Source organism: Pleurodeles waltl, chromosome 4_2 (assembly GCF_031143425.1).
Source record: "Pleurodeles waltl isolate 20211129_DDA chromosome 4_2, aPleWal1.hap1.20221129, whole genome shotgun sequence".
In the NCBI taxonomy this organism is placed as follows: domain Eukaryota; kingdom Metazoa; phylum Chordata; class Amphibia; order Caudata; family Salamandridae; genus Pleurodeles; species Pleurodeles waltl.
Window position 1 is genome coordinate 651,909,807 of NC_090443.1, and position 23,559 is coordinate 651,933,365.

A 23,559-nucleotide genomic window follows, 5' to 3' on the forward strand; every position below is an offset into this window, starting at 1 on the left:
TCCGACTACCAGGAGAAACCACCATGAGTTTGTATTTATATTGCAGACTAAAAGAATGTAGATTGCTTCAAGTACATAAAGTGTGAAAAGATGGTAAAAGTCCGATAACACCAGCTATGTTCCAATATCTTCTGTCATCATTGAATGTGTCCAAATCAATAAATACCAATGAGATAATACAAAGATAATTTAAATCATCCCAAAATAAAGAGAACTGGAAAATCCTACACTATCTGTACTATGGATCTGCAAGGCTTATCTTTATACACCTTTAGTCATTTTTAGGTTTGATTATTCTGCTTCTAACAGTTATTTTTAATGATAAGTGTTGGACCTGACCCTTGTGGCAGGTTCATCCCCTGACTTTTTGCCTAATTCCTCCTATTTTTTCTGACCTCTTGCTCTTGGCTCTAGGATTCTGAGCTCTTTATCACTCCTGATCAGTGCTAAAGTACAGGTGCTCTCCATCTAAAGTTGGTATGATTGGCTTATACCTAATTGGCATATTTAATTTACCTATAAGTCCCTTGTACAGTGGTATCTCTATACCCAGGGCCTGTAAATTAAATGCTACTAGTGGGCCCACAGCCCTGCTTACGCCACCCACTGAAGTAGCCTTTCAAACCTGTCTCAGGCCTGCTAGCACAGGGCCTGTGTGCGCAGTTTTCTGCCACAGGGACCTGGCATCTTCATTTACTTGCCAGGCCTAGAACTCCCCTTTTACTACATGTAAGTCACCCCTAAGGTAGGCCCTAGCTAGCCCTATGGGCAGGGTGCTATGTATGGAGAAGGCAGGGCATGTGCCAGGTTGCATGGCCTGTCTTGGTATTGACAAACAGCCTAACTTGGTGTCTCACTGCTGTGAGTGCTGCCTTCTCATAGAAATGCATTAGAAATGCCCTGCCTTATGTGTAAGGGGTATTGTCTGATTTATGAGGGGTAGTGTAGGCATGTTTGGTATGGTTGTAATGGTGATAAGAAATGCTTCTTACTGGTGTAGGTGTATTTTTTATTACTATTACAGAAAAGCCACTTCTAGAAAGTGATAATTTCTCTGTGCTTTTGACTCTGGTGTTTTGCAGCTTGACTCCAATCCACTTCTGGGCAGAGTGACAGTTGGGCTTTGTGCATACTTTTCAGACAGCCTGTACACAGGGAGGGTGGCTGTGTCACAGCGGTGAATCTACATGCTGAATAGTCTTCCTGGGCTGAGAGAAAGGAGAGGCGGTGCACACCAACATTTGTAAAGGCTGTGCCCTGGCCTCACACAATAGGGTCGGTTACCCGAACTGATGTTTGCAGCCTCTGCTGGAGGAGAGAGGGGGCACTCCCAGAACCAGTTGTAACTAGGTGGAACCTCCTCTCCCTTACCATTGTAAAACACTGTAAAGACTGAGTATAAGTATAGGGGAGTTTTCCCCACAATTTGGAGACATCTTGGACCTGGACACAGAGTGCTGGAAGGACTCACCAGGGACCGCCATGGACTGCTGCTGCCTTGCTGACCTGTCACCTGCTTGGTCACTGTAAGGAACTGCCACTTGCTTGCATCATCTTTGCACTGGCCTGTTGCTGGGCCCTTTCGCCTGTGGGCCTTTTCCCTGAGCTTTGTCCCCCAGGGGCAGGGTGATGTGGCCCCTGACCCCTGTAACCACGGGAAGCACAAGGAGCGCTTCAGTACATGAACCTGAAGTACCTGGAGAGTGCTCTCCTCTTTTCTTAAAGAACCAGTGCTTGGGAAAAGTGCTTCACCTTTATTTCTTCAGCACTTGACAGCACTTATTGTGCCGTAGGAGAATCATCGCCGTGACCCGGGCTATTTGTACAGAGCGCCAGAGTCACACTCTTCTCTGTGCCCCCGGAGCACCACTGAAGGAATGAAAAGGAGCAAGCGCACTCCTACCGTGCCCCTGGGGCAAAGCGCGCTCTGTGGAGCATCCTTGGGGCACAAGCAGGCACCTACTTTGGTGCCTGCCGGTGGCTGCAACCCAGGAGGGCCGCCGCGAACAACCAGAAGCCGGGCAGGGGAAAGGAAGCCTCATCAGAGGCTTACCCACCCCACCGAGTCCCTTTTTGTCCTTTCTGATGGCAGGAGGAAAGGAATCCTTGCCGGAGGCTCCCCCTGCCCAACGATACCCTTGGCCAGTCACCAGAGACCGTGGGCGGGGCGGAAGCCTCATCGGAGCCATGCCATACCGCAGGTCTCCCTTGGGGGCCCCCATGAAAGTCAGGTGAGGCCTCCCCACCGTTGGCCCCACGGAGAGTTATTGGCTTTTGGCCCCCCCCTGGTTGGACGGGCCATTTGAGGCCTGGGGGCCCCTGGAGATCGCGGGACCCAGGAGGGGACTGTTACAAATCGGATGGGGGCATGGTGTCCCCCCTCCCTAATTGCTATCTGGACTTTGGCCCCCCCGTGTGAGGGCCGGTTGTGGCCTGGGGGGCCCCAAGTGATTGCTGGTCCCAGGAGGGGCCCATCATTAATACAGAGGGGGTGCGTGCCGCCCCCTCATTCTCAGAATTCCTGGGAGGCCCCCGTTTGGTGCAGAGGAGCGCCAGGGGCACAATATTTCATTCTATTGGCACAGGAGGTGCCCTCATCGAAAGCAGGTACCACTACAAGACAATATATATGACCTAAGTTCTTCTTAGAGACTTTAGTGATCTAGATGTTGCCTACCTGTTTTATGATGTTTTCATATGTGTATGCAAATGTTCCTTTTATGAGCATGACTTGCTAATATGTTTTACTGACTTGTCATACGTTTTATAACGTTCCTAATATGGGCATTTAAGATATTTCTATGACAAGTGTCATTTGGTGTATTAACGTGTTCCTGACTACTGCTTATGTTGTAGAATACAAAGGAATCTGTGTGTTATATGTGACTACTGCTAGTTCAGCAGAGTACTAATGTGTAACATTCTGACAATTGCTAAGGTAGCAGGATATTACTGATATGTGATATTTGGTCTAATAATAGCATTGTGTACAATACAGTACATTTTCATATAACCTGGTGTTGTGTTTCCTTTGGGGTGGGGATAGTGTGTCATGTGTGTTGTGTGTTTGTGCTTTACACATTGCCTCTGGGGTAGGCCTGACTGCTCGTGCCAAGCTACCAAGGGGGTGAGCAGGGGTTATCTTGGACATGTAACTCCCTTGCCCTGTGTAGAGTGGGTGGGTTCTGCCTGGCGTGGGTGCATACCCTAGCCAACCAGAAACCCCATTTCTAACAATATGTTATGCTCCAAAGCTCAAATCAACAAGCTGGCAAGATTTTATTGAAACCAACTCCATCTAGTGCACAAACCTACTACATGTTTCCACCAAAAAAACGTCCTTGGTTAGGACTATCTCTGCTACAATAATTCATTCTCCCCAGCCTGCCTCATTACCTTACCATCATGCTCCAACCCATGCAAAAAAAGGTTCAGGTCATATTTAAATAGACATTGCATTATTTTACCAATGTACAGTAACTGATGATTATGGACCACGCACTTTTGAAATAACTCTGCTTCATCCCTAGAATACAACGTCTAAACCATACCTCATACCTCCATTTCAGGTGATTAAAGACAAACTGCCTAACAACGCATATTGTTGCTCATCGTCCTCTTAGAAGAAGTGAGGATCTACCGTCTGTAATGAGGCGAGCACAGATTCTTTGAAGACATTCATCATTTGGAACTCTTTGTCATAATCTCTTGAAGGTGGACCTCATAATGTGAAGCATCGGAAAAAGTGATAGAATAAACAATAAATAATACAAGCATTTTTTTAATACCACAACAATGTTGATGCTTTATTTGTGTCTATTTTGTGCAGACAACAGGTTTCTATTGTATTCAATGCAACGTACTCAGAGGATGAAACGCTGATGCATCTTTGAAAGCTTTCAAGCTTGCCACTACCAGGTAACTCCAGACATTCGCAGAGAATGTTTAAATCGACAGGCCATCTTGCTATCTATCATTTTTAATTGTCAGTGCATCCTGCCTTACTCCTTTCTCTTCCTTCCCTCATCTCTCAACCTGCTTTACATAGGACCAGGAAATAAAATTAATTAATTCAAAGCTCAAAATTCTATTACACCTATTGTTAGTAGTTGCACTATTTTTGGCGTTGCCTTATTATTATTAATAATAATAATAATAATAATAATAATAATATGATCATAATAATTTGTAATTGTTATTTTCTATCAGTGGTTATAATAAGGATACACGTATTAAGTCTTAATGTGTAATTAAGGCTTAAGAAGGGTAATAATAATATAATAATAATAATAATAATAATAATAATAATAATAATAATAATAAAAGAAGGAGAAGAAGAAGAAGAAGAAGATTATTTAGATTCAGTAGCAGAAATATAGTTGTCGGGTTTTTAATTTTTTTTCTACTTAGAACAACTAAAAATAAAAGGATTTTAAATTCATATTAACTTAATCGACATTTTCACAGCAATTAGCACCTTGTTAGAAGGAGTTCATTATAAGACTTCACCTCAGCTGAAATGCAAAGGAATATTGATTAGAAATCTTCACCGGAGAATAACCTGAAAAGCAAATAACATCATTGTGATTAGTGAACATATTAAATACTGAAGAAATGCATGTTAATGATTGCTAAAATGTTCTGTAATCACGCTAATTATCATTCGTGCATTACAATGAGTATAATTACCAATTCCTTTGGCGTTCATTGAAGAGGCATTAATCATGATCAGCTCGTGTGATGTTACGTGAATGGGATTCTGCTGAGTGCGGCCGTGGAGCAAGAAAATCCACACAGCGCCCTGAAAGTGCAACTGACTTACGCCGGTAATCATATTAAGCGCGCGCACCCATTCCAGGGCTTTTCCACTGTATTTACTGTTAAATAATAGACCAGTAAATGAAATGTAATTTTCTGCTATCTGCCAACTAGAACTAATTGCTGATGAAAATTTCCAAGACTGTAAAACGGAGGCATAGCTTCAATGAACTCGATGAAATGGCTACTTTTCCATGCACACAAAGACAAAACAATAAGCAGATTTGAAATTATCCAGCCAATTGCAATGTGATTATATTCAGTGTCAGCACGCTCTCTATTTGAACAAGTACAAAAGCAGCTTGGGCCCAGCATGACTTTCAAATGTTTATTTTCCACAGTGATGTCCTCATGCGAGGCGTTGTCTCTTTCGTCTGAGCGGGTTTTATCCGGTTAAATACAGCAGTGTAAATTTTCATGGTTTAGAAACATCAATTTAATTGACCTAGTTTATGCTAACCCTTCAATTTCACAAGAGTTAGCAGATAAATTGTGTGTGATAAAAGAACAATTAACATCAATTGCTAGACTTCATAGTTAGTCAAATGCACTTTGGTATGTGAATTTCTAGTTCTAGGAATTCTTATTCTGTAAATCTGCTTATCTGTAAAATGAATATGTCACGTATGTATTGCCAACATATGTAGATATGGTATGCAGGCATATTCACTGTGTTATCTGATATTTGCCAATATAGGGGAAAGAGGAGCATCCGTTTGCAGGCTTATTCGATTGCCTCGCATCATGCATTCTGCCATCCAAATCTATTCTGTATGTACTGTTGGCCTCTATGCAAATCTTTTAGGTTAAGTCGTGAAATTAAAGGAAAAAGGATGCGAGCCAGCAGAATGCCACGTTGTATAAATGAAATGAGCGAATGGCATTCCTTCTGAACGTGAATGCGCAGGGTGAACTTCTTGCCAATAATATTGGTTCTGACTGCTTAACTTTAAATATAAACATATGCCATTAATTCAGTGTCACCAAGCATATGCTCCAGAAAGCCCTTATTTCACAATACTATATGGCATATACAGGACAGTCCTTAACACGGTAATGACTAGATTGCATCTGTTCTTGTTTTTCCTTTTTGGAAACATATCGTTGTGAATACCAACATAATGCAATAATATAATGAACGGAAACGTGACATTTACATAATGAGGTTTGGGCAGCCCTTTAGACAATTAATCAATGTGGCTCTATAGGTGGAAAATGAACGTTAAAAACATTTCATGCGATACTCACGCAATCTTGGAAATCAAGGTATATTTTCAGATATTGTTGGAAACGTTTTAAATTACCGTGAGTTTGAGCATTATAATAGTACATTATTTATGCCAACCACATAATATTAGATGGTTCACAAATCACTCCAAGACTCGAATAAAAAAATTGAAGGTGACATATTGATATCTGCCATGAGGCCTTCTTCAGGCTATAAGGGAAAATAGTTTAGTTTATATACGTTTTCAATCCTGTATATGTTAAGCAATTGTGAAATAATTGTCACCTAAGGGCTGCATATAGCTGCATGAATTACATTTTGGTAGAGATGAACACTGAATATTTCAGAAAATTGATGCTCATGCGGCTTGTTGCCTGAAGTGAAGCTTTGGGTCAAATAAACCCATATTAGACAAATCATCTTCTAAGCCAAATTGAAACCATCCTAAGTTTCTAATATGTAGCTTTCCCATCAATTTTAAACTAAACTTAACTTTATATAAAGTAGTGGTAATGAGTCATTCAGATAGTTTTTATTAAGAAAGTTTTAATTTCTTCTCCTGCTTTACACAATATTTTTCTGTGGATGGGTTGTAAGTTTGTGAGATATGACAAACTCATGTTTTTTATTGCCAACTGAATACATATGTGGACTCCTCTTTTTGTGCTGTGCGGATAATGTTTCTCTTCATGTATGAGATGTCAAATCATTTCCTATCGAAGGAAAATAATCATTTAAATTGGGGAATGTTAATGGTTCTCCTAGGCAAGAACATAGTTACTCTGTTCCCTTTTTTGTTACACAGGAATTCAGTTTTTTTTAAATCAGAGAACTAGCTCTTCTTCCCCATCGCATGCCCTGGATATTCATTACACAATATTAGTTAAGGCCTGTGAGAGAACAGGGCTGATTGCAGAGCCCCCCTAACTTTTTCCCCCCATTTTCCACATTGTGCTGATGTTTTCCTGACTCTGATGGTGCCCTGGGTACTGCTAACCAGTCCCAGGGCCTGTGCTCTGTGTAAAATCAGCATGCAAATTAGGCTAATTATAATTGGCCAAGTCAACCTACCTATAAGTCCCTAGTATATGGTAGCGCATGTAGGTTTAGGGACCCCAGCATAGGTAGTGCATCCATAGGTGCACTGCTGAGGTGCACAGTGTCATTTTAAAGGCAGGCCTGCCTTGCTGGTTGCTTTTAAATTAAAGTTATATGCAAATTCGACTTTGGAATTAAAAGTAGTTCCAAAGTCTTAAACTACCTTATTTTTACATATGTCACCCCTAAGGTGTGCCCTATGTGCCCCTAGGGCTGGGTGCCATGTAACTATAAGCAGGGACCTTATAAAAATAGTTTTATAAGCCATGGTAAGGTACAAACAGCCAAATTCGTTTTTCCCTCATTGTAGTGAATGGCCTTCATAGGCTAAAATAGAGAGACTTTATTTTAATTTTAAAAGTCCCCTTAAGTGACAGATACAAAGAGTTTGGTATCAAATTAAGTGTTATAATAAATCCCACAACTTCCAGCTGTGGGATTTAATATAACCTATTCAGGTAAAGAGTTTTCAACTTTACCTGGAAAGTTGCCAACTTCAGCTCTGCATTGTTTTTGCCGCTGTGCTCTAATTGGCCAGCCTCTGGCAGCCTGGCCAGGCTGCCTTGATGAGGTGTGAAGTGGCCTGGCTTCACACAAAGAGATGTGCCTGTGGGAGGAGATCTCCCCTCAGCAGATGGTGAGGCAGGAAGGGGGAAGGCTGCCAAACTGGTCTTCAAAGGCAGAGAAGGACATTTGGAGCAACCCAGCAACACCTCCACATCCTGCGAACCCAGACAACTAGGTGCCCCCTTGATTAGATTAGGAGAGGGCAGGAGAGGGGTGTTTTAGGATTTTTAGCCACACCAGTGGGTGGGCCCAGCCAGATGTAACCTCCAAAAATCACGTTTAGCCATGATGGATTTTTGAGGAATGTTGCTCCCTGGGATAGATTTTTGCCACACTTCCAAGGAAGTGGTCATCACAGGGGGAAGGACCCTGCCCCTGATTGGAGAACCAGGACCCCCCTGTTTTTCACCCAGGAGCAGAGATAAAACTGGCAGACCTGCACCCACACCTTAGATCCCATTCAGGTTCCAACAAGGAAGAAGTACAGGAGAAGAAGGACTGCCCTGCTGGACCCCTGACCTGCACCTGGACACTGCACTCTGGAGGACTGCACCAGCTGCACACTTGGGCTTCACCACTAAAAGGACTTTACATGTCTTCTATTGCTTCAAGAAGGGACTCCCTGTTTGCTACAGGTATGAAGGAGCTGCCCACAGTCCCCTGCATCAAGTCCTGCAAGCAGAGCCCAGCTGACCAGCATCCAGTGGCCATTTGAGCATTCTGACCAGGTGCATTCTGGGAATTGTAGTCCCAACTCCCAAGGAGCAACTCAGAGCTTCTGGAACCTTGGATCAAGTTGTGGACACTTCAAGGACACAAAAAGGACCTCTGGAAGAAGATCCAGAAGTTTGGAGACGTTTGGAGCAAATCCATAAGTTGAAGAGGTGCATTGTGTGAGGTGTAGTCCCAGACCCCAAGAGGCACACCAGAGCCTCTGAACCCTTGGATGGTGCTGTGGACCACTTTCCTGAATCAAACACTTCTGAAAGTAAGTGTCACAGTTTTACCTCATGGGTGGCCTGAACTCTGGACTTTGTTCCTTTCCAGTGTGACCTTTTTTAACCCTTTGAGCGCTAGTTACTTCTATGCGCTAGAAAGCATTAATTCTTTAAAAATTCATATCTCCGGTTCCCCCATCCAATTATATTTGTTTTTGTGTCATTTTAAAGATAAAAATGTAATACATTTTTATAAATTGGTTTTGGATTTTTAAACTGTTTCCTGTGTTTTAGTTAATTACTGTTTTTGTGATATTTGAATGCTTTACACTCTGTCTCCTAAGTTAAGCCTTGTTGCTCGTTGCCAAGCTACCAAGGGGTGAGCTAGGTTTAATTTACTGAGACCTAACTGGACCTAAGTGGAGGTTAGTGGCCTATTGCTAAGTGTAGGTACTTACCAATAACCCATTTTCCAACAAGGCCTTACACAATTGTTTTCCATCAGAGCATTAGTGGATTAAGTTCTCCTTTTTTTAAATATTTTGACCACAAATTAACAGATTTTATTTTCTGTTTGTGTTAAGAACTGGTGCTGGGAAACTTCACGAATTGAAAAACCATTATGTCATCATACATTTCTATTTACAAAAGTATCAGTTCAAGCAGTAGTTGCGTCACATGCACCCATACATCTTGTGAAATTCAGCTAAAAAATTGTCTATGACCCCAAGTCACAAAAGCAGGGTTTTTACATTTGAAAGCAGAGTGTAAAATAATTTTGACACAATTTTGACACAACTGTGATGTTCTAGGAGTAAATGTTTTTTTTTTGCTGAGTACAGTGTCTACTTGAATGCATCGTAGATTTCATGTTTTGATCTGTAACTCCAGCTTACCTATCAAAACGATTACAGTTGCTTTGAAGATCACAATGTTTCCAATTATACAGATTACATAGGTGGTAATGAATCATTTTTTGACTTCATCACTGCAAACATTTCCAAGAAGAGTGATTAATAAAAGACTCTGGGTGATGAAAATGCATTTTATAAAATCAAGTCATTACCTCTTTGATTTGTTTCCTTGTCACCTTCATAATGTTCTATGAAGACACAAATCCAAGACAATGAATTCAGCTGCAAACAGGTAACACATTTACAGCAATCAATTGTACCACATATTTTGATTTAATAATCAAATAATCCAAATCCACCTGCTAATGCTAAAATGTTGGTGCTAACTACAGTGCACTCTGAATCCTCTAGTGGTGCTATTGATCCAAAATCAGAGATTTGTGATGCAACCTATTTTCCTCCTAAAGAACACCCTATGCCTACAGTGCAGCAGACATCCTCATCTTAATCTTGCTTGCTCAGAATCATTTTAAGCAGTGGTTAGTCTCAACCATTTTAAAATGCTGAAGAGGTGTGCTTCTCGCTCCTCATATTTGCTCCAAAATGCCCTACTAGAGAATTTGTTTTGTAAAAGCTGCCAGGCAAAATAAATTAATTCCTTTCCTCTTTTCAAATTTAGATCATGTCTAATGACTTCTTTTGAATGTTTCTGACCAAAATAAGAAAGAACAGATTATCCGAGGCCACCTTACTGGTCATCTCCCAATTTTCTAGAGAATGTACAACTGAATAATTGTCACATTTCTTTGAGTGCTGTCTTCCACAGGAAAAAGTTGTTGCCATGTGAGGTTTGATTAAATTGTGTTTGGCAATTACTGCCACTAAGTGCAATTTTCTATTATCCCTCTAAATGGTGACTGAGGACAGACTCTAGGCTGAATAACCAAAATATCATTAAATGAATATCATGATATAGAACATAGTGTCAAAAATATAGCAGCTCAAAAATATTATGGGTCAGACTACAGATGGGAGGAATATATTTCTTTAGCTACACAATACCATGTTTCCAAAATGTTTTATATATTATGTTATTTAATAAACTTGTACAAACAATTTATAATTAATTTGTGCATTATTTGATTTATATGGTGAATAATTATTATTTTAATTTGAAGGTGTTTCTTAAACAATTCCTAATTAATTGACCAGTTAACTTATTTGTACAATTGTTTAATTGAATTACATATTCAGTATTTGTTACATTTCTAACTGTTTTGAAGTGTGTTCATTAATTTAATATTAATCTTATTTCCTTTTTAATCATTTTTGTAAATTAATTTCTATTCTTTTTTTTTTGCAGTTTTTGAGTAGGTGGGAGGGAATTGTACTAATTTTCATTACTTATAAGTTCTATTCTTTAGTTTATTTGCAATCAAAATAAATTTTTTTTTTTTATAATTTAAGTATATATATTTTTAATTAATATACATTTTAAATATGTTGAAATGTTTTATTTAGTTCCGTATTTAGATGTTTATTACAAATATTTAGTAGTTGTAATAGTAAATCTGACCCCTCCAAAGTTTACCACGTTACCTACATGTGCTCAAATTGGAGTGCAACTAGCCAATCTAACTTCTTCAAGGTGCAACATTTCCACTGATTTTGCTTATGTTTGGATAGGTAATAGTAAATTTGGTCCCCCTCCAAAGTCCAGCACTTTTCTACTTTTGCTCTGACTGGAATTTAAATAGTAAATGTAACCCATCCAAAGTCAAACACTTTCCCTGAATATGCTTATGTTGGACTGGAAATAGTACACTTGACTTTTCCAAGGTCAACTGTTCCACTGTTGTTCAGACTAGAGAGGGAAAAGTAAATTTGACCCCTCTCCTCAAAGTTTAAATCTTTCTCTCATTTTAGTATATAGGAGTGAAAATGTGAAAACTGACAACCATAGTCTAAAACTTGCTTAGATTAGGATGGGAACAGTAACTCTAACCTCTTCTTAATCGAACCTTTTACCTGTTTTTGCTTATATTGAAGTGAAAACAGTATATTTCACCCCCTCTAAAATTTAACACTTTTCTTTGTTTTTTTACATTGGGTTGGGAATGGTAAATCTGCCCCCTCAGAAGCCCACAACTTTCCTTACTGCTGCTTATGCTGGAGTGGGAATAGTAAATCTGACTCCTCCAAAGTCCCACACCTTTTTACCAATGCTCAGATTGTAGTAGAATTAGTAGATCAAACTCTGAAACATCCAACACATTTCCGTCTTTTGTTGGCTAAATGTGACCCCTCTAAAGTTTAACAATTCCCTTCTTGTTTAACATCAGAGTGGGAATAGTAAATCCATCTCTTCCAAAGCACAACACACTCCATACTGTTACTTACAATGGAGTGGAAATAGTCAATGTAACTTCTTCAAAATCCATTACTTTCCCTACTATTGTTTAGGTAGGTCTCGTCACATATATTTAAAGTTTTACATTGTAAAAAAATGTTTGGAAATCATTTTTAAAACAATTAGTAATTTTGTATTTATATTTACATGTTGTTGATTTTGTTTTCATTTAATTTCAATAAATGTTGAGGGGTTTTTATATATACTTTGTTTTTATTTCTATCCATATTAATAGCATGAATCCCACACACACACACACACACACACACACATACACATATATAGATATCTCCACAGTTGTCAAACTCCCTGACGCGTTTCGGTCTGCCCGACCTGAATCAGTAAAATATATATATATATATATCTATATATAAATATATATATATATATATATATATATATAAAAAACAATCCAAACATCTGCAAAACTGGATGCAGGACCCAAGCGGTGGTGATCGTGGAAGCCCAGTGATAAAATGACACACAAGTAGTCAGGAGTCATAGTCCAAAAATGAATAAATATTTTTATACTCTGACTCCTGAGTGTGAGTGCTTGCATGTTCTTGTGTGATTAGGTGTGGAACTATATATATATATATATATATATATATATATATATATATATATATATATTTGTACTGAAAAATGGTCTGGGCCATCCAAATTCACTTTTAAATCCTCTATCAAGGTGGTCAGAGCATCCAGAATCATTGACAGTTTATTAATCAGATGTGGGCAAATACAACCAATGTAAGATGCTGCTGCATGATTTTGCACTCTGGTTATGAAATTATTTAAATCACCCAGCTTCTGATTGATTCCTAACACTGTTTTTTCCATTAAATTAAGTAGGGCCACTTAAACATCCATTTTGTTCAGACTTGTAGGTCAAGCCTCTACGGTCAATTGTGATGTTTTAAATAAAATGTCCCTAGCGGCCGCCGTCCCTGTTAATGAGGCATTTGGTGGGTCTTGTTTTTGAAGGACATCAGATATGAAGTTGAAGTTTTTGCATTCTGAATCTAATCATGCTTGACATCTCTATTTTAGAATGCATGGCTTGGTTACTATTAAAATGACTGATATGATTGCTAGATTAACACAAGGTGCCCTAAACATGAAGGCCTCTTTTTTCAAATGAAAATGCTTTAGTTGGCCACTGATCTGAAAGTGAAGGAGTTGGGCTACAACTACATAGCGCATTAGCTATCGTACTAACATGGATTTTAGATGTAAATTGGGGTGAAGATGTGGTGTGACTAAGATTTAGTTGTTGCTGTTTCGATTGTCAGTTGGCGATGTCATGTGGCTGATTTTGGGAGACTCGAGTGGATAGGCCTTCAAGGGTGCCTTGATTTTTCATAATTTTTACATTAGCCTTAATTGGCAATGGCAAAACAATTTTCAGTAATGACTGTGGCTAATTTAATGGTGAGAGAGAACTGGGGGAAGGTTTTGGTGACAAAAATATAATTGAAATGAATTCCAATTCAGTTATTGCCCCCCAGTGTGTATTTACTGACAACTCTGAGTCAGCGGTGATGTCATTAGTGATGTCACTGACGATGTCATAAGTGATGTAATATGTGAGGTCATAAGCAGTGCATTGCAGGGTGTAAGTTATAGTTACCTCAGGTAACGATAACTGCTTAATTTCACTGGTTTTGTATGTCTGAAATGTGACCAAACTTTGTTTTTTTCAGTGAATTTCTAAGGGTTCTTTAAAATTCTGTTTCCTACCTATAACATCCCTGTAACCTTTGTGTTTTTCAGTGAATTTCTATGTTTTTTTAGAAATCTGTTTCCTAACTATAACACCACTGTAACCTTTGTATTTTTCAGGTAATGTCTAAGTTTTTTTTTTTTTTTAACATAGAGTGATGTAATAACAATATGATAATCAAACTAATATAAATATTCTATCTAGTATGTTTTTTTTCTCTTTAATTTGGGAAGTCATGTACCTGTCATTAACTCATATGATGGGTATGCGACTCCAGCATACTTTGGCCAGTACAAAAAATGTATAGGCTGTTTGAACATTTACATTTTAAAAATATGTTTTCTCACAACTTTATAAATATATTGGGAAAGTAAAGAAATTGGAGTTTTGTGAGGGTTTAAGAGAAAATTGAGATGTTGCAAGGTAATGGCGTATCTTCCTGTCATGTGTTTCTGTAATTGCCGCAGGTACACAACTCTAGCGTTTATAAAAAAAAAAGAAAAAAAAAAGAATACAAACTTCTAAAGTTTAATTTAACTAAAGAGGTTTAATAATAGTGATAAACAATACTACCGGTAAGAACATTATTTATTTCTAAAGTCATTTTAATGTACTTTATGGAGCTGCGACCTGTACAAGACGGTGCCACATAAGGGTTGAGCACCCCATGTGACATAGAAAAAATTGCTTTGATTGGTGGACCACTTTTCTATCAATAATACAAAAAGGTCCCACCTCTTTTTCCAATCATTTTGGGGGTGGCAGCACATGTGCACACTTGTACTGAAGAGTTGCAGACTGGATTTGGCATCCTTTCTCTTTGGATTTTTCACAACACCAACAAAATAGCATCTCCTTCACAAAATGTACCAGAGGAAGCAGAGAACTTTTTTGTGGAAGAAGAAGAAGAATAGCCTCTGAAGAAGAAAGGCAAGAGCATGGCGTGGGAGTACTTCAGCACCCCAGAGGGTCAAAAAAAGTAAATGCTTGTTGTTAGAAATGGGGTCTTTGGTTGACAGTCAGGTTACCCCCTGTTCAAGCAAGGACCCTCACTCTAGTCAGGGTAAAAGAGAATCACCCTCAGCTAACCCCTGCTTACCCCCTTGGTAGCTTGGCAGAGCAGAAGGCTTAACTTCAGAGTGCTAGGTGTAAAGTATTTGTACCAACACACACAGCAACTTAATGAAAACACTACAAAATGACACAACACCAGTTTGGAAAAATAGGAAATATTTATCTAAAGAAAACAAGACCAAAACAACAAAAATCCACAATACACAAGTCAAGTTGTCAATAAAAATGCAAAAAGAGTCTTTAAGTAGTTTTAAACACACACTAGCTCTGCTAGCGTGAAAATGTACCTGGTGCGCGTCAAAAATAACCCCCCACGGGCGATTGCGCATCAAAAAGGGTTTGTGAGGCATTGGTTCCACTTACGAGCAGGACCGTGCGTCGTTTCTCCTTTCACCGGGTCGGGCGTGTCGTTTCTTCTCTCCGCAGGAGGGCGGTGCATCGATTCGGTCAGCACTCTCGGGTCCGGGCAGGACTTGCGTTGTGTTTCCATGCACAGCGGTACTTGAGTCATGAATCCAGCCGCACAATGATCCAAAAACTCTGCAGCGTGGGTTATTATCTTCCAGCCTCCGTCAGCAATGCTGCGCATAATTTCTCCTGCTCTGTGCGTCGATTCTTCGGTCGCGTTTCCTGCGAACGTCGTTTCTCAGCTGCGGAGCCGGCAGTGCGTAGTTTCTTCAGCCGCAGATCGGAGTTGCGTCAATCTTTTCCACGCACGGCGCTCTGTGCGTGGATTTCCTTTTCTTTAGGCTGCCAGCTTCTCCTTTCAGGGTCTCAGGAACTGGATGGGCACCACAGGGCAGAGTAGGAGTCTCTCCAGAGTCCCCAGGTGTTGGCAGAGAGAAGTCCTTGCTGTCCCTGATACTTCAAACAACAGGAGGAAAGCTTTGGATCAAGCCCTTGGAGATTTCTTCTCAAGATGGAAGGCACATGTCCTGTCTTAGCCCTTTTACTCTGGCAGAAGCAGCAACTGCAGGATAGCCCCACAAAGCACAGTCACAGGCAAGGCAGCTCTTCTTCCTCAGCTCTTCTCCAGGCAGAGGTCCATCTTGTTTCCAGAAGGGTTTCTCAAGTCTATGGTTTTGGGTGCCCTTCTTATACCCAATTTCAACTTTAAAGTAGGCCTACTTCAAAGTAAAGTCTCTTTGGAATGTGAAATCCTGCCATGCCCAGGCCAGGCCCCAGACACTCACCAGGGGGTTGGAGACTGCATTGTGTGAGGGCAGGCACAGCACTTTCAGGTGTGAGTGACCACTCTTCCCCTCCCTCCTAGCACAGATGGCTCATCTGGATATGCAGGCTACACCTCTCTTTGTGTCACTGTCTAGTGTGAGGTTCAACCAGCCCAACTGTCAAACTGATCCAGACAAGGAATCCACAAACAGGCATAGTCACAGAAATGGTATAAGCAAGAAAATGCTCACTTTCTAAATGTGGCATTTTCAAACACACAATCTTAAAATCAACTTTACTAAAAGATGTATTTTTAAATTGTGAGCTCAGAGACCCCAAACTCCACATGTCCATCCATTCCCAAAGGGAATCTACACTTTAATCAGATGTAAAGGTAGCCCCCATGTTAACCTATGAGAGGGACAGGCCTTGCAACAATGAAAAACTAATTTAGCAGTATTTCACTGTCAGGACATATAGACCACATTACTATATGTCCTACCTTAACCATACACTGCACCCTGCCCTTGGGGCTACCTAGGGCTTACCTTAGGGGTGTCTGACATGTAAGAAAAGGGAAGGTTTAGGCCTGGCAAGTGGGTACACTTGCCAAGTCGAATTTACAGTTAAAACTGCACACACAGACATGAGACACTGAGACATGTTTACAGAGCTACTTATGAGGGTGGTACAACCAGTGCTGCAGGCCCACTAGTAGCATTTGATTTACTGGCCCTGGGCACCTCTACTGAGCTGTACTAGGGACCTACTACTAAATTAAATATGCCAATCATAGATAAGGCAATTACATACACATTTTGTAAAGGAGCACTTGCACTTTAGCACTGGTTAGCAGTGGTAAAGTACCCAGAGTAACAAAAACAGTAAAATCAGAGTCCAGCACACATCAACAACCTGGGGAATAGAGGCAAAAAGTTAAGGGAGACCATGCCAAGGATGAAAAGTCTAACACTCGTAAAGTTACATGCAACATATGCAAGAAAGTACTTTCAAGGGTCATTGAGAGGAAATACAACTGCAGTACATCTAGTATGTCCAAACACCTTAGCAGTATGCATTCAACTCGATTGGCAAGAGAGGAAATGAAGAGGCCAGAGGCAGAAAAAAGAAACAACATCTTCAAGCCACCCGCCGGGAACATCATCCAGCACAGCTCATGTTTCTTCTGTGCCACCTACACATCCAGAGTTCATAAAAGTAGGAGTATTTTGCCCAAAATGCAGTGCTACTCTAAGTGTAGGAGAGCAAGCAGTACCTACACTTTTGCAAATAATAGATGCATATAACTGTAGATTTTTTTTTCATAATTTAGGTATTTCACTTTTTGTGATTTTTTTTCCTACTTGGTGATGCAAGATATGTTATTTTTCAAACAAAGAAACACCAAAAAAATCCAAAATTGTTTAAAAAGTACAAACAAACTACACAAAAAACAGTTCTTATAAGAAACATCTCTTTTACTTTAAAAAAATGGTTGAGTGACTGGATGTGTGAGTGACCGTATGGGTGAGTAAATGTGTGTGTAAATGCTGTATGATTGAGTGACTGGATGTGAGAGTGGATGTATGTGTGAGTGAATGGGTGCATGAGCAGCTGTATGGGTGAGTGACTGTGAAACAGTCGCCCTCATTCTCCTCGACCTCTCGGCTGCCTTCGACACGGTCTGTCACCGCACCCTAATCACCCGCCTCCGCTCCACTGGGATCCAAGGCCAGGCCCTGGACTGGATCGCCTCCTTCCTCTCAAACCGTTCCCAAAGAGTTTACCTCCCTCCGTTTCGCTCAGAACCCACCGAGATCATCTGCGGCGTACCTCAAGGCTCATCACTCAGCCCGACACTCTTCAATGTCAACATGAGCCCCCTCGCCAACATCGTACGCAAGCACAACATCATCATCACCTCCTACGCCGACGACACCCAACTTATACTCTCCCTCACCAAGGACCCCGCCAGCGCCAAGACCAACCTACAAGAGGGTATGAAGGACGTCGCAGATTGGATGAGGCTCAGCCGCCTAAAGCTGAACTCTGAAAAAACGGAAGTCCTCATCCTCGGCAACACCCCGTCCGCCTGGGACGACTACTGGTGGCCCTCGGCACCGCACCGACCCCCACAGACCACGCCGCAACCTCGGCTTGATCTTGGACCCTCTTCTCACCATGACCAAGCAAGTCAACGCCGTGTCCTCCGCCTGCTTCCTCACCCTCCGCATGCTCCGCAAGATCTTCCGCTGGATCCCCGCCGACACTAGAAAAACCGTGACCCACGCCCTTGTCACGAGCCGCCTGGACTACGGCAACACCCTCTACGCTGGGACCACAGCCAAACTCCAAAATCGCCTGCAACGCATTCAAAACGCCTCGGCCCGCCTCATCCTCGACGTACCCCGCAACAGCCACATCTCCGCACACCTGAGACACCTGCATTGGCTCCCAGTCAGCAAAAGGATCACCTTTCGTCTTCTCACCCACACACACAAAGCCCTCCACAACAAGGGACCGGAATACCTCAACCGACGCCTCAGCTTCTACGTCCCCACCCGCCTCCTCCATTCCTCTGGCCTCGCACTCGCTGCCGTCCCTCGCATCCGCCGCTCCACGGTGGGTGGGAGATCTTTCTCCTTCCTGGCGGCCAAAACCTGGAACTCCCTCCCCACCAGCCTCAGGACCACCCAGGACCACTCCGCTTTCCGGAGACTCCTAAAAACCTGGCTTTTCGAGCAGCAGTAACCCCCTCTTTCCCCTAGCGCCTTGAGACCCGCATGGGTGAGTAGCGCGCTTTATAAATGTTAATGATTTGATTTGATTTGGGTGTGCGAGTGTCTCTATGAAAGAGTGTGTGAGTGCGTTATTGGCTGTGTGAATGACTGTTAGAGTGCATAACTGGATGTATGGGTGAGTGAATGGGGGCATGACTGGAAGTACGGGTGAGTGAATGGGTGCATGAGTGACTGGATGGGTGAGTGACTTGGATCAAGAGTGGGTAAATGGGTGAGTCCCTGGGAGTGTGAGTGGCTGTATGGGTGATTGACTGGGTGTGTTAGTGGCTGTATAGGAGAGTAAATGGGTGCATGAATAGATGTATGGGTGAGGGACTGAATGTGCAAGTGGATGTATGGGTGAGTGAATGGGTGTGTCAGTGAGTGCAGGAGTGTCTCTATGAGTTAGTCAGTTTTTGCATGATTACTGTATGAATGACGGTTAGGGTGGATGACTGGATGTATAGTTGAGTGAACGGTTGCATGAGTGGCTGTATGGGTGGAAGAATGGATAATTGAGTGACTGGGTGTGTGAGTGACTGTATGGGTGAGTGTCTGGGTGCATGAGTGGCTGCATGAGTGAGTGACTTGATGCATGAGTGGCTGTATTGGTGAATGAGTGAGTGCATGAGTGGTGTGTGGGTGAGTGACCGGGTGCGTGAGTGACTGTATGGGTAAGGGAATGGATGCATCAGTGACTGTATGGGTTAATGTCTGATTGTGTGAGTGGGTGCATGGGTGAGAGGCTTGGTGCGTGAGTGGAAATATAGGGCAGTGAATGGGTGCATGAATTACTCTATGGGTGAGTGGCTGGTTGTGTGATTGCCTATATGAGTGAGTGAGTGAGTGAGTGGGTATGTGTGTGGCTGTATAGGTGACTGACTGGGTATGTGAGTGCCTGTATGGATGAGTGAATGGGTGCATGACTGACTGTATGACAATTACCACCATCTTAAAAATTGGTGGTAATTGCAATTGTTTTGTGATCTCATTCCTGGTCGTAAAACAATCATACATGTCCCTGTGAGTCGCAATTAGGAAGGGAATCCCTTGGCATGCCCCTTACTAATAGTGAGTCGCAATCCCTATTTTGTGAGTCAGTAACAGGATACAAACTCGTAAAATAGGGATGGCACATGCAACAAGGCCATTTTGCTGTCGCAAAAGGTACATTTTGCCATTTGCGACCACAAAATAATTAAATACAAATGGCCCATAGCGCTACAATGTGTTGTTGGTTTGTCTTAGATTGAATTAACATCATGTGGTAAATGGAGGAGAACATTGAGAACAACATTTGTATAGCTGTTAACTCCACTAGTGTTATCCAACAGGTAACCTACAATATCTCCATCTTTTCCCAGTTTTCTTTTCTTCATACCTTCTTCTTTACCTTTTCTTTCTGTCTTTTCTATAATGTTTTTAGATTAATTTGTCAGCTTCTGCTTAGGACATAATACTCTTTTTTTCATAAATGGGAGACTGTCTTAAATGAGGAGCATAATTACTTCTTAATCTGTTGTCCTCGCTCATGAAATTTGCATCTGCACTAAGCTTCTTCTCATCAAAATCAATCGGAAACAAACCAGCTAATGTTAAAACTCATGGCAGTGCTGCATATGACATTCCTTCTTTAAAAGCTATTATTACATGCAGCAAACCCTTAAGCCTTGAGACTTGTGGATTATAACAGCATATACTCAAGACAAACTGGAAACTGTTTTTGTCAGACATACAAATCTTTCATAAGCAAAAATCATACAATACATCATCCAATTTGCTTCACGCCATCAACCTGATCAAACTTTATAGCTAAGAAATCAACCTAATCACCCCCACCCTTTTTGTACTGCACCACCCACCCCCCTTCTAGTACAGCGTCCCCCGCACACAGACACCCACACGCACCCCCATACACTCATTCACCAACACTGACATACAAATATTCACACAAAAGCATCCATATATGCACTCACTTCACCATTCATACATGCACTCACTTCAGCATTCATGCACGCATTCAACCACACTTACACACATGCATACACACACGCATACACACACGCATACACACACGAATACACACACGCAGACACACATGCAGACAACACCCACTCACACACAACACCCCCACCCTCCCACCCCCTTCCCCTGCCGGACGCCTGACTTACCTTGTCTGGCGAAGAGGTAATCTGCCAGGGAATAGCAATGAGTGCTTCCATTGCCAGCAGTGCCCCGCCATCAGGACACCGCCAGACCGTATTACAGGCTGGAATACGGCTGGTGGAGTCCTTTTGGCAGGTTAGGCCAGTGGTGGAACTGTCCATGCGCCTCCAACCACCAGCACAACTACTGGAGGATTTCCACCCAAAATGTGGCAAAAATCCTGCAGTACTCATAATATGGTACTTACATATAGATTGCAGAGAGAACAAGTCAAAAGGTTCTTCTGCAAATAATTAAACAACAATATCTGGCCTCTTTTCTCTGTTTTACCCTTCAGTTTTGGAAAATACGTCTACATTTCATGTTTGACTTTTATATTGAGTGCATCTATAGCAAATGCAGAGATAATCTGGTTTTTCAGAAGAAGTTGTATTAAACTTCGTAACCTCTTCTGCAACGTTCTCAGTAGGAATACCTGTGCTCTCTTCTTTAATACCTACACTTACCAATTTCTCATTCTCCCTTGAATCTTCTTCAGGACCAAAGAACCAAAACTGCTCATCCTCACTTACTTTTCCTACCTCTTATATGGTACCATGCAAAACTACTCTATTGATCTCTCCTAAACATAACGCTGGATTCTTCACATAGTAAAGTCTCCTAACTAAACTTCATATTTTTGAGTGGTGAACTATGATAAAGTGATAAACGGTGCTTTGGCACACTTTCCTGGATAACCATGCTAATGAATGTCCTTGTAAATTGGTATGCTTTCCTACTTTACATGAATCTAATCCATGCAAAATTTACATTTTGCTCTTCAGGCTCCACATGGAAAGTCACTGTAGGAAGTTGGCTCTGTATATACTATATCAAAGTGACAGATAGCGTGCACAGAGTCAAAGGGTTCCCCTTAGAGGTTGATAGTGGCAAAATTAGATAATACTAATGCTATATTTTGTGGTAGTTTGGTCGAGCAGTAGGCTTATCAGAGGGTAGTGTTAAGCATTTGTTGTACACACACAGGCAATAATGAGGAACACACACTCAAAGAATTAACTCCAGGCCAATAGGTCTTTATATAGAAAAATATTTTTTCCTAATTTATTTTTAGAACCACAAGATTCAAATTTGAGGTAAGTACATAAAGTGCAAGGTACTTCACACAGGTAAGTATAGAACTTTGATTTAAAACAGTAGTACACACAGTTTTGGGTAAAATTGCAAATAGCTATTTTTACAGTGGACACTGCAAAAATCAACAGTTCCTGGCAGAGGTAAGTAAACATTAGTTTCTCAGGTAAGTAAAGCACTTACACTGTCAGTCTCCTGGGATAGGCAGCCCACCGTTGGGGGTTCAAGGCAATCCCAAAGCCACGGCACCAGCAACAAAGGGCCGGTCAGGTGCAGAGGTCACAGGAGGGCCCAAAACACATAGGTGCTTATGGATAAAAGGGGTGCTCCGGTTCCAGTCTGCTAGCAGGTAAGTACCTGCGTCCTCTGGGAGCAAAACAGGGGGGTTTTGTAAAGCACTGGGACACACACACACAAGCACACAAAACACACCCTCAGTTGCACAGGGGCGGCCAAGTGCAGTGTGCTAAGTAGGCGTCGGGTTTTGTATTGAAAACAATGGAGGGCCCCGGGGATCACTCTGGCGAAACAGGCAGGGCACAAGGGGGCTTCTTGGGCCAGCCACCGACTGGGCTAGGATGAGGGCTGCCTGCTGGTCACTCCTGCACTGGTAGGTGGTTCCTCTCGGTCCTGAAGGCTGCGGGTACAGTGCTTGGTCCAAGTGTCGGGTTCCTTTGTTACTAGGCAGTCGCAGTCAGGGGGAGCCTCTCTGCAGGCATCGCTGTGGGGGAGCAGGGAGGTTGATACAGGGTGTCCACGTCATTGGAGTCTCCTGGGAGTCCTCTCTTCAGTGTTGGTTTCTCCAAACTCAAGCCAGGGGCGTCGGGTGCAGAGTGTGAAGACTCATGCTTCTGGCTGGAGAGTCTCTTTAAAGTTGGTTTCTTGTTGCTGTTTTGTCATTGCTTCTGGACAGAGCCGCTGTTTTCGGGAGGTTCTTGGTCCTTTAGGTGCAGGTCAATCCTCTGAGTCCTCAGGGGTCGCTGGTCCTGCTGGATGCGTTGCTGTGCAGGTTCTTCGAGTCTGGAGACAGGCCGGTAGGGCTGGGGCCAAGTCAGTTGTCTTCTCCATCGTCTCTGCAGGGCTTTCAGGTCAGCAGTCCTTCTTGTTGTTGTAGGTTGCAGGAGTCTGATTTACTGGGTTCAGGGTCACCCCTATATACTGAATTTATGGGTGTGTTTAGGTCTGGGGGCAGTAGCCAATGGCTACTGCCCTGGAGGGTGGCTACACCCTCTTTGTGCCTCCTCCCTGAGGGGAGGGGGGCACGTCCCTATTCCTATTAGGGGAATCCCCAAAACCAAGATGGAGGATTTCTTAAGGCGGGGTCACCTCAGCTCAGGACACCTTAGGAGCTGTCCTGACTGGTGGGTGACTCCTCCTTGTTTTTCTCATTATCTCCTCTAGACTTGCCGCCAAAAGTGGGGGCTGTGTCCAGAGAGGCGGGCATCTCCACTAGCTGGGATGCCCTGGGGCGCTGTAACAACAGGCATTAGCCTTTGAGGCTCACTGCCAGGTGTTACAGTTCCTGCAGGGTAGGTGAGAAGCACCTCGATCAAATGCAGGCTTTCTTCCTGGCCACAGAGTGACAAAGGCACTCAC